Here is a 9822-nt window from a genome sequence, read left to right on the forward strand (position 1 = left end):
TTCCCAGCAGAAATATAGAAATGCAGAAAGGAAGGGAAAACCTACAGAAAGGGTAAATAAAAATGCAGAGTGACTTATAAAACAATACCGAAAATGCATCTGCCTTTGAGCCAGCAATTCCATTTCTAGAAATTGCAATAGGTATGCTGAACATGTGCTCCACTCCCACCCCAGACCCATTTTCTGCTCTTCTATGCCCACTTCTGTGCAGGAGGGTGACCACTATGGTCACCTGGGTCCCTTGCCAACTGGCCTCTGTGGCTGGGTTTGGCTAATGGAAGGCCCAGGCAGGAGTTTTCAGGGCAGGAAGAGAGAGGGGTGGAGGCACTTTTTCCCTGCTTCCTCTATCCTTGGATGCTGTGTTTCCGGAAGTATACAGCTCCTGGTGGGTGGTCCTTCCTCAGTGTTCCTGCTCTCCAGAGGCTCCAATGGCACCATATTCCCCTTCAGGCCTGGGGGTAGTAACAGCTTCCTGCTATTGTCAGCTCCAGGGTGCCTCAACATCCATCCCTGGTTCCCTCAAGCCTCCCACACCTCTGTAAAGTGGTCCCTATCATAAGTCTCTTAATTTGAACTTCTGAGTTTCAGTGCTGATTCCTTCCAGAACCCTGATTAAGGCAGATTCAAACTTCATTGATTTCATGGAAGCAATGTTTGTAATAACAAACCACTGGAAACAGCCTAATATCCATCAGTTGGGAAGTTGGATACATAGATGATGTTGCCCACATAAGGGAAAACCATTTCACATTTTTAAAAAATAAAGTAGCTTAATAGGAACTCAGAGAATGTTCTCCAAGATTTGTTAAGTGAAAAAAAGCAAGGGAAGAATTTGTATCAAAAATTCTCATTTATATAATGAAAGTACTTATGTATGTGTATAAATACGAATATCTCTGCAAGAATATACAAAAATGTGGCAGCATTGGTTGATTCTTTTTTGCCCTATTTGAGTTTTGTTTTACCAGGTGGATCTATTACTTTTTCAAAAATCCTTTTACCAGCAAACATCTTTTAAAGATGAAAATCCTTTACTAGAGTCAAAACTACCTTTTAATCGTTTGAGAAATCAGCTTCTTCTCCCCTTCTCACCTGGTTTCTCTCTCTTAAAAACACACCATCAGCCAAACCAAACCTCTCACTTAAGTGGTACTTCATAGGAACTTGAATAAATCAAAGGAAGAGAGACAAATAGAGGATGCAAACTTCATTGACCTTTGCCAGATTTCTCTGTAACTTTCCTCTTTATCAATGGAGATAAGACTTGGAGATGGATAAAGGTTCTGGAGAGGGTAGAAGGACAGGAACCAACTGTTTACATTCCTCTCCCCACCCAATCCTGCCCTTGAGTGAGTATCACTTAACCAGTCACTAGCTGATTCTGGTTTGGAAATTTCTGGTGACCTCTTATAGTGAATGAGTGAGGCTGCACACAAGACTAAGCTCCTCCAAAATAGTTAAGGGGTTACCAGGTAGTCACCTCACCAAACAGCATGAAGGCTAAAGCAGATGGTTTCAGTGTCATTTCTATCCATGAAAAAGAATCAGGGCTTCTACTGAGAAAAATGACATGTTTTCACCCAATGAAGGCTGTGGGTCTCATAACTGGCCATGTTCCCCTCTTTGCCTTGGCTGTCAGGAAGCTCAGACATGAATTTGCTTCCCACCTTGAAAATTTTAGTGCAGCCCTTGTGGCACTCACATCAGCACACTGATTCTCTGTGGTTTATCATCTTATTCCCTTCTTTTTCCTCTAGATCTAATTTATTCCTCTTCTGTTTAAATCATTCTGTAGTGTATATATTTCTGGAGCCACCTCAAATGCTTCTTAGAATGAAGTAAGTTTAATCTATAAAAACCTGAGTGTATTGCCCAGTTGACTTACATAGTCTGTGGGTTGGACCTCAAACTTATTTTATTGATTTACTTTTAAATTAGTAAATATGTATTGAGGACCCACTGTATACCAGGCACTGTCCTGACAACAAAGATATAGCCAAGAATGAAACAAAAGCCCTGCCCTCACGGAACTTCCATTCTAGTAGGGGAAAGATATAATAAACACATAAAAAGTAAATGTATAACATGGCAGGTGGTACTAATGCTAAGGAGAAAAATATTGCAAGCTACGGAAGGCAAGTGAGGTGGGAGATGGGAATAGAGTGGTCAAGCCAGGTCTCTCCAATAAGGGGACATTATTGATGAGGAGGACACTTCGATCTCCCTCCTCCTCTCCCTTCCACTTGCCACTGTCCTCATTTATTCTACCCAGATCTTCCCTGGGTGAACACAAGAAACTTCAATAACTGGTCTCCCCATGTCCTGTTCCTTTTAAAGTCTATTCCATCCTCCATACTGAAGCCAGAAGGCTCTGACTAGGTCAAATCACTGAGAAAGTTCACATTTTTCAGTTTGGCACTTAAGATCCTTCAAGGTCTAGCTCCATCCTGCCTCACTCCGGATACACAGTTCCCCATACAGGCCCTAGCCTTCCCACCTCCATGTCCCTGCTCATGCCATTTTCTCTGTCATCCTTCAGGATCCAATTCAAGCATCACCTCCTCTGGGCAGCCTTCCAGACTGCCCCAAGCAGAGTTAATCAGCCTATCCTTTGAAGTCCTAGAACCTTGTTCAGATGACTATCACAGCACTACAGACATCCTCTAGCGGTCAGTTATGTAGAAACAGAAGACACATGTTATGTATCTGCTCCAGAAACTCTGTTATGAGTTTCTGGAAGGTCTTGCATGGAGCAGTCATCCAATAAGTTGTAACTAAACTAATTGTTAAAAATTAGTAACTTTGCAGCTCACATGTGTTCTCTCTTTTCAACCTCGTATTAACCCTATGAAATAGCAAAGGCGCTTATTTTCCCTATTTGCTGGGTAAGGAAACTGAGGGTCAGGTAGGCTAAGGGATTCACGGCTAATAAATGCTACACTTGGTCTAGAAATCTGATTCCACTTCTTGGACCACACAGGCTGATTCAGTGTCAGCAAAAACGTTGCCAAGACGCAGGAGCTGCAAACCACAAAACAATTCCAAACGTTGTTATTCCAAATAACAACGAAAAGTTCAAAGGTACTGGAATAGTTCAACTAGACTGGTCTTAGAAACGAGCCAACAAACAAGCAAAGAAGCCTATGGTAACACGCACACCGAAACCAGTGCTGTCCTTCAGGAGTCGTGCAAGGAGCCGGTACCCATGGGAAGTAAGCTCGGGTGAGAGACCCTTGGATTCTTGTGGTCACAGGGGCAAGGTCAAAGTCTTGTCACCTGGAGGAATGTGCCTGCCTCCCAGTAGGACCACCAACCGTCCTGGTCTGCCCAGCACTGCATATTTGCAGTGCTAAAACAGAAAAAGTCCTGGGCAAACAGGATAGGTTGGTCACTACGAAGCAGATTCTCTTCGTTTCTGGGAAGAAATTAATGTTCACCATGGAAAGTGTGCTTTCGAGTTCTTCTGTTAAATTTGCTTTCCAAGCCGGTTTATGATCCAGAAAAGAAAAATAGCCTTGTTATCTTAGTGACACCTTGGTTTTGAACAAAATGGCATTAGCTCAATGAAATCTGAATGCCTTTCATGTCTTTTCAAAATCTCATATCTCCTTTAAAGAGAAGGATTTTTCACACAATAAGGATATCTGAGAGAATGTGCCAAGAACTAGGGAGGCAATCCCCAAAAAGGTATTCCGAAGTGTTCGGAGCGTCACCAAGACATCAAAGTGGCTCTTTCAAATGGCTTATCCATTTGAATGCCTGTCTCTGGAATATTTTTTATTAAAATTTAAAAAAAATTGCTTCACTAACTTATAGCCAATCCTCACAAATATTTAGTAGATATGAGAAGACCTTCCAGTTACATTCAATTATTAAAGCAATAAGCAGAGATGGCAGACCGCCCCAGGATCAGTTGCTTTGATGGTGTCCTCTGAATGCCAATATTTTAATATGCACACGTATCCATTTACAATTGAGAAGGATCAGAGCCCCGGTCTGAGGCATCCTTAGAAAGGAAGAGCTGTGGCCAAATTCATTCATCGTGACTGGTTTATCCGACCACAGTGAAAACCCACAGTTTGTGTGTGTTTTTACAAGGGGAGTACTGGATCATACTTGTAGCCATGAGTCACAGGTAAATGAAAATGTTGGAAGTATTTGCATTTCCATTGGCAAGCTTCAGTTTCACAGATTTTGCATTTCAAATCAGGGACTCCTGGATTTGGGCAAGACTTTCATGTACCGAAACCTGTAATTAATGCCAGAGATCTTAAGTCAATGAAAGACTGTCCTTCATAAAGGAGCCTTCATGCCTTTGAAGGCTAACTTACTTTCCATGATATTACATAAGCCTACGTTTGGTGTTTGTTTGTAAACTATATGTGGACTAATAGCAAGCCAAATAAATAAATAGAGGAAAGCTACTCTAGTGAGCCCCTAAATAGAGAAACCCTTGAGATTCACCTTCCAATTTTAAGAATAGCCATTTATTGAGTGCTTACTGAGCGCCAGGCACGATTCTAACAGTTTCGTGCTTATGGCTTCTTGTACTCTCCACGACAACCCAACAAAGTAGATTCTATTTTTTTATCCCCATTTTTACAGATGAGAAAAGCGAGAACAGAGAGATGAAGCAACATGCCCAAGGTGAATGAATTAGGGGCCAGGCAGGCTGCCTGCAGAGCCCACGTGCTCCAGCGCTGCACTCAAGGCTCTGGCTCTCAAGGTGTGGGTCTGCCCTCTCTTTCTCAGGGATTCCAGTCACTCCTTCAACTCCAGGTGTCACCAGCACCTCCTGCCCCGCTCTAATTACTCCCCGAGGTTTTCCCTGTGTCCATCTCCCTGACTGACATGTCAAGACACCTTCAACTCAACACAGCCCCAAATGAACACATCGCTTTCACCTCCAGACCTACTGTTCTTCTTTGTTCCATGTGTCTGGCGTTGTAGTTTATAATTCCCATCACCCACCTCGAAACCTGCAGTAACTGTGCTGTCTTCTCTCCATTCCATGTGATGACAGATTGCACGGACTCTCCTTCTATTGCGACCTCATTCTTATCCATCCCTCCTTCTGCCTGTGGCCCTGTCCTCCTCCACAGCCCTTGTCCGCAGTCACAGCCATCACCTGCCAACATTTGCCCTGGTCCTCCTGTGTCCAACTCAGCTTATACTCCTTTGCCTGGTTGATCTTTCCAAAAAGGAATCTGATGGGTGAGAGTACGAAAAACTGTCTTGTGGTTTACAAAGTACCCCAGCGCACAGGACCTGCTGACTTTCCCAAATACAGCTTGTGAAAGATGCATTACTCCTGTTCTACAAAGAAGCCTGGTGTCCTAGCAGAGGCCACACAGACAATGAGATCCCAAACTCCTTCCACTGCAATCGTGCTGCCTTCTGCTCAGAAAAATCCCATGTTTTTCCATTACATACATAATTAGGGAGAAAGTCACTTGGCATTTTTGGTCCTTGCACAGCTTGGTCCCAAGCAACGTTTCCAATGTCATTTCCCACTTAACCTCTACTTATTGCCCCGAAAACATTCTAAGTAAAGAAAAAACGGTGGAGAGAGAAGAGGAAGGTCAAAAAGACATTAGTGGGTAGGCTATTTCACCCCAACATAAGGACATTCTGAGTCAAAATTCAGTAATATTTTTCCTCCTAGAGAAGAAATAGATCTTAAAGGCTATTTTCTCTGGCTCTAAAAGCAGGCTAAGAAAATGAATACTTCAGCTGTTTTTCTCCTTCAGCCTTGTTTTTCCTAGAATGATTCCTTAATCAGTCTATTAAGACATCCGCCAAATTCTTATAAGAAAATGCACAAAAGCTCTCCTAAAGGGACCCCACAACGGAAGACTCCTTGCGTGAGTATGAGGTTTAACCAGCTACTTCCGAGCCCCAGAGCCACTGTACATTCCCTCCAAGGTTGGGGATGGGATTCAGCTTGTGTCAGGTGAACAAAGCTCTAAGCTCCTAGGGGTAGATTCCTAGTCAAGGTTGTGTTTCTTCTTCATTAGAGGGAGAAAATATTCATTAGCTTTTTAAATGGGTGTACATTCTGCTATTCCTAGAACATAAATTTCAAATGTTTGTTAAGTGGGGGAATTATTGCACTCCACGCTCAGCCAAAGCAAGCTAGCTGCTGTTCCTAAATCGAACAGCTCCACCTTTGGGGGATCCCTACTTTCCTTTCTTAGTGCCGCAAAGCACCTGCTCAATAATCTTTTCTAGAGTTTTGCTGGGCATTTGGCAAAGTTTTCTCCATGCATGTTTTTTGTTATTGATAATAATAAAGCCACGGATCTCATCTCACTTAATTCCATAACAATCCAAGGAGGGCTACTAGATTCCCATTTTGTGGTTGAGGAAACCGAGACTCAAAGATGGGAGGTAGTTTGCCCAAAATTCCACAGCTGCTGAGTGCCGGAGCTGGGATGGTCTGACTCCAAGCCCTTTAAGGCCTAAGTACTCTTCTTGAAGGGATGCTTTTTTTTAACCCCAAAAACTTTAACAAGAAGTGCCTCCTATTCACATGAATGAATATCTTGTCGTTCATCCCAGCACCCAAGATGGACATAGTTTGTTAAATGATAAACTAGGGTTCTCTATGATTGTGTCTAAAATACCTCAAATTCTGCTTTATTCAGAACCCATACTTGAGTCTTATATCATGCACCTTTAACAATGTTGAAGATGCTTGGGTTGATTTAAAATATCTGCCATAGACTGAGTTGTGCCCCCTAAAGTTCCTACGTTGAAACTCCAACCCCCAGTGTGACTGTATTTAGAGTGAGAAAGTAATTAAGGTTAAAGGAGGTCATGAGGGTGGAGCTGTGATCTGATGGAATTAGTGTCCCTGTGAGAAGAGACACCAGGGAGCTCACTCTTGCTCTCTCCCTCTCTCTCCCTCCATCAGGACAGGACGCAGGAGGAAGGTGGCCATCTGCAAGCCAGGAAGAGAGCCCTCACCAGGAACTGAATCAGCAGGCACCTTGACCTTGGACTTCCCAGCCTCCACAACTGTGAGAGAGAAGTTTCTATTGTCTAAGCCACCCAGTCTATAGTATTTTGTTATGACAGCCCAAGCAGACTAAGACAATATCCAAACACCATTTCTTAGTCATTCTTCTTAAAACGCTATGTCTCAAATCCTGAGATGTGAGCTCATCGTATTTACAGCAAAGACCATCTGAGACTCTCTTAGAAATGATGGACAGAAACTTCACCATTTTACATGACACAAACTCAGCATAAATCTAGTTAGCTGATCCCCTTGTTAACAGAATTTGAGCCCATTCAACTGTCTCTTTATGCTTGATCTGTGTTGAATGTATTTTCGTTCACTCCCAGCTCTCTTCTTCCTCTAAGATGGGTAAATAGTGCTGAGACGCATGATGGCTTCAGTTAAACTGTCCCTCTCGTTTACAGAATGGATTTCCATTGTATTTCAGCTTCATTACTTACTTAACCTAGAAATTCTAACTTTTAAAAGAATTATTATTGTTTGCAAACACAAACTTTATTTCACAAGAGTTCTATTTTATTATTTATTTTTGAATAGTGTAGTGGATTGAATAGTGTCCTCCAAAAATTCATGTCCACCCAGAACCTCACGATATGATGCTATTTGGAAATAGAGTCTTTGAAGCTGTAATTAGCTAAAGATCTCAAGATGCTATCAGCCTGGATTTAGGGTGAGCCCTAAATCCAGCGAGTGATATCCTTGTAAGAGGAGGGGACAAAGAAGTATGGAGGAGACGACAACGTGAAGAAACATCAGAGACTGGAGTGATGCCGTCTACCACCCAGTGACCACCAGGAGCCGCCAGAAGCTGGAAGAGGCAAGGAAAGATTCTCCCCTAGCTCCTTCAGGAGTAGCACAGCCTTGCCAGCAGCTGGCCTCCAGAACTGTGAGAGAATACATTTCAGTTGTTTTAAAGCAGGAGTTTGTGGTAATTTGTTACAGCAGCCTTAGGAAATGAATACAAATAGGTAAGACATGCACATGGTTAAATTATGTATAAAAATATAGAGTGAAAAGTGTCCATCCTACTTCCTGCCCCCTCCACTCCTAAGAAACCAATGTTAGTTTCTTGTGTGTCCTTCCAGAATTTCCCTCTCTCTATGTATAATATGTATATGTATATGTGTAATATATACACATGCAAATATATGCACACATATAAATATGTATGTTCATATTTGCATATGTATATACGAATATATGCATACATATGCGATTGTGAACATACATTCTTGTTTCTCCCATTTCCTTACTCAAAAAGTAGCATTTTCCAAAAGATACTCTTCTGTGTGTTGTTTTTTCACTTACCAATACATTTTAGAATTTTTTAATATCATTACATAATGTCCTCATTCTCTTTTTCAGCCAGAGAACATTCACTTGTATGAATGAACCATTATTTATTTAACCAGACTCTAAGTGACAATTTTGTTATTTCCCAACTCTTGAAGTTTAAACACTGTTACAATGAATGACTGTGTATGTACGTCATTCTACATGTACACGGTATGTGCAGCACAGATTCCCAGAAGTAGAAGTGGTGAGTCAAACGGTGCAAGTATTGTATCTCCACACATGCCCCCTCAAGAACTGAACCCATTCACCTTCCCAACAGCAATGCATGGAAGAGTGTCTCCCCCCAGCCTTGTCAACAGAATGTGTTACCAAACTTGTGTGGTTTTGTCAATCTGAGAGAGGAAAATGGTAGCACAAAGTCATTCTCATTTATTTTTCTTATTATAAGTGGGGTTGAGCATCTCTCCATTGATTCAAGAACCATCTGTACTTCCTTTGCTCTAAACTACCTGTTCTTTTATGTATTTGGTTAGTTTTTTGCCCTTTTTTTTCTAATGAACTTGTTCTTTTTATTCATTTTCTGGGGGATGTATATCCATTAGGGAGATTAGTCCTTTATCTATGCTAAAATTTCACCCAGTTCATTATCTGTCTTTGTTAATAATGTAAATAACTTTTTAAAATTAGAAATAAATAAATCCATATTTTCTTCTATATTTGTATGGCTTTATTTTATGCAATAAAATCTTTGACCTCTTTGGAATTTATCTTGGTATATGGTTCTCTGGTAAATACTCTTCACCTATTAGCAAATTTTGCTCCTCTTTTCTAGATTTTTCCTTATCTAAGCTTTGTATAAATGCTGTGAAAGTTCCTTTAAAAAAAGTAGTAGTCATTTCATGGGTTGAATTTTCCTGGACCTTCCACCAGGGAAGGCCAAGAAGGGGTCAGGATAGCTCTCCAGGCTTCAAAACCCAAAAGATCTCTGCTGCCACAAAGACAGACTGCTTCCTGCGAAAATGGCTTCCCAGTGAATTTCTGTAACCCTGCCTCCTCTGCTTCTCTGAATGTGACTGCGTCTAGGAGAGCTTCTGCTCCCCGCCTGCATATTACAGTTCCCTCATGGGTGGTTGCAAACAAAGGCTATAGCTTTCACACTTTAGGATGAGCCTCTTACCCCTAGGAAGCATATTTTGACAGCACTTTCTAAGATGTGCCACCACTGGCCCATCCACTATTCTGGGGCTTCTCTTGTACTTCCTTCCAGGAAACTTCTTGCTTCAGATGTTTTGGGCAGCCCTTACAGATATTTTAGAGTTTGTGGATATTTTCTAGATCTTATTTTTTGTGGAGTTTTCTGGTGAGGAAGGTGAGACCCGAGCTAACGTCTATGCCAATCTTCCTCTATTTTGTATGTGGGACACAGCCACAGCATGGCTTGATGAGTGGTGCGTATATCCACACCTGGGATCCAAACCTGCGAACACAAGGCTGCAGAGGCA

The 9822-nt window shown here is 41.8% G+C and overlaps 1 long non-coding RNA gene across 1 annotated transcript; it reads left to right on the top strand.

Annotated features, from left to right (window-relative positions):
* The first annotated feature begins 3088 nt into the window (after positions 1-3088).
* On the top strand, positions 3089-9034 carry LOC111772939 (uncharacterized). Its single transcript, XR_002807106.2, has 4 exons — positions 3089-3222; positions 4606-4726; positions 5751-5864; positions 6917-9034. It is a non-coding gene; the product is annotated as an uncharacterized lncRNA (long non-coding RNA).
* The last annotated feature ends 788 nt before the right edge of the window (positions 9035-9822 follow it).

Source organism: Equus caballus, chromosome 3 (genome assembly GCF_041296265.1).
Source record: "Equus caballus isolate H_3958 breed thoroughbred chromosome 3, TB-T2T, whole genome shotgun sequence".
Lineage (NCBI taxonomy): Eukaryota > Metazoa > Chordata > Mammalia > Perissodactyla > Equidae > Equus > Equus caballus.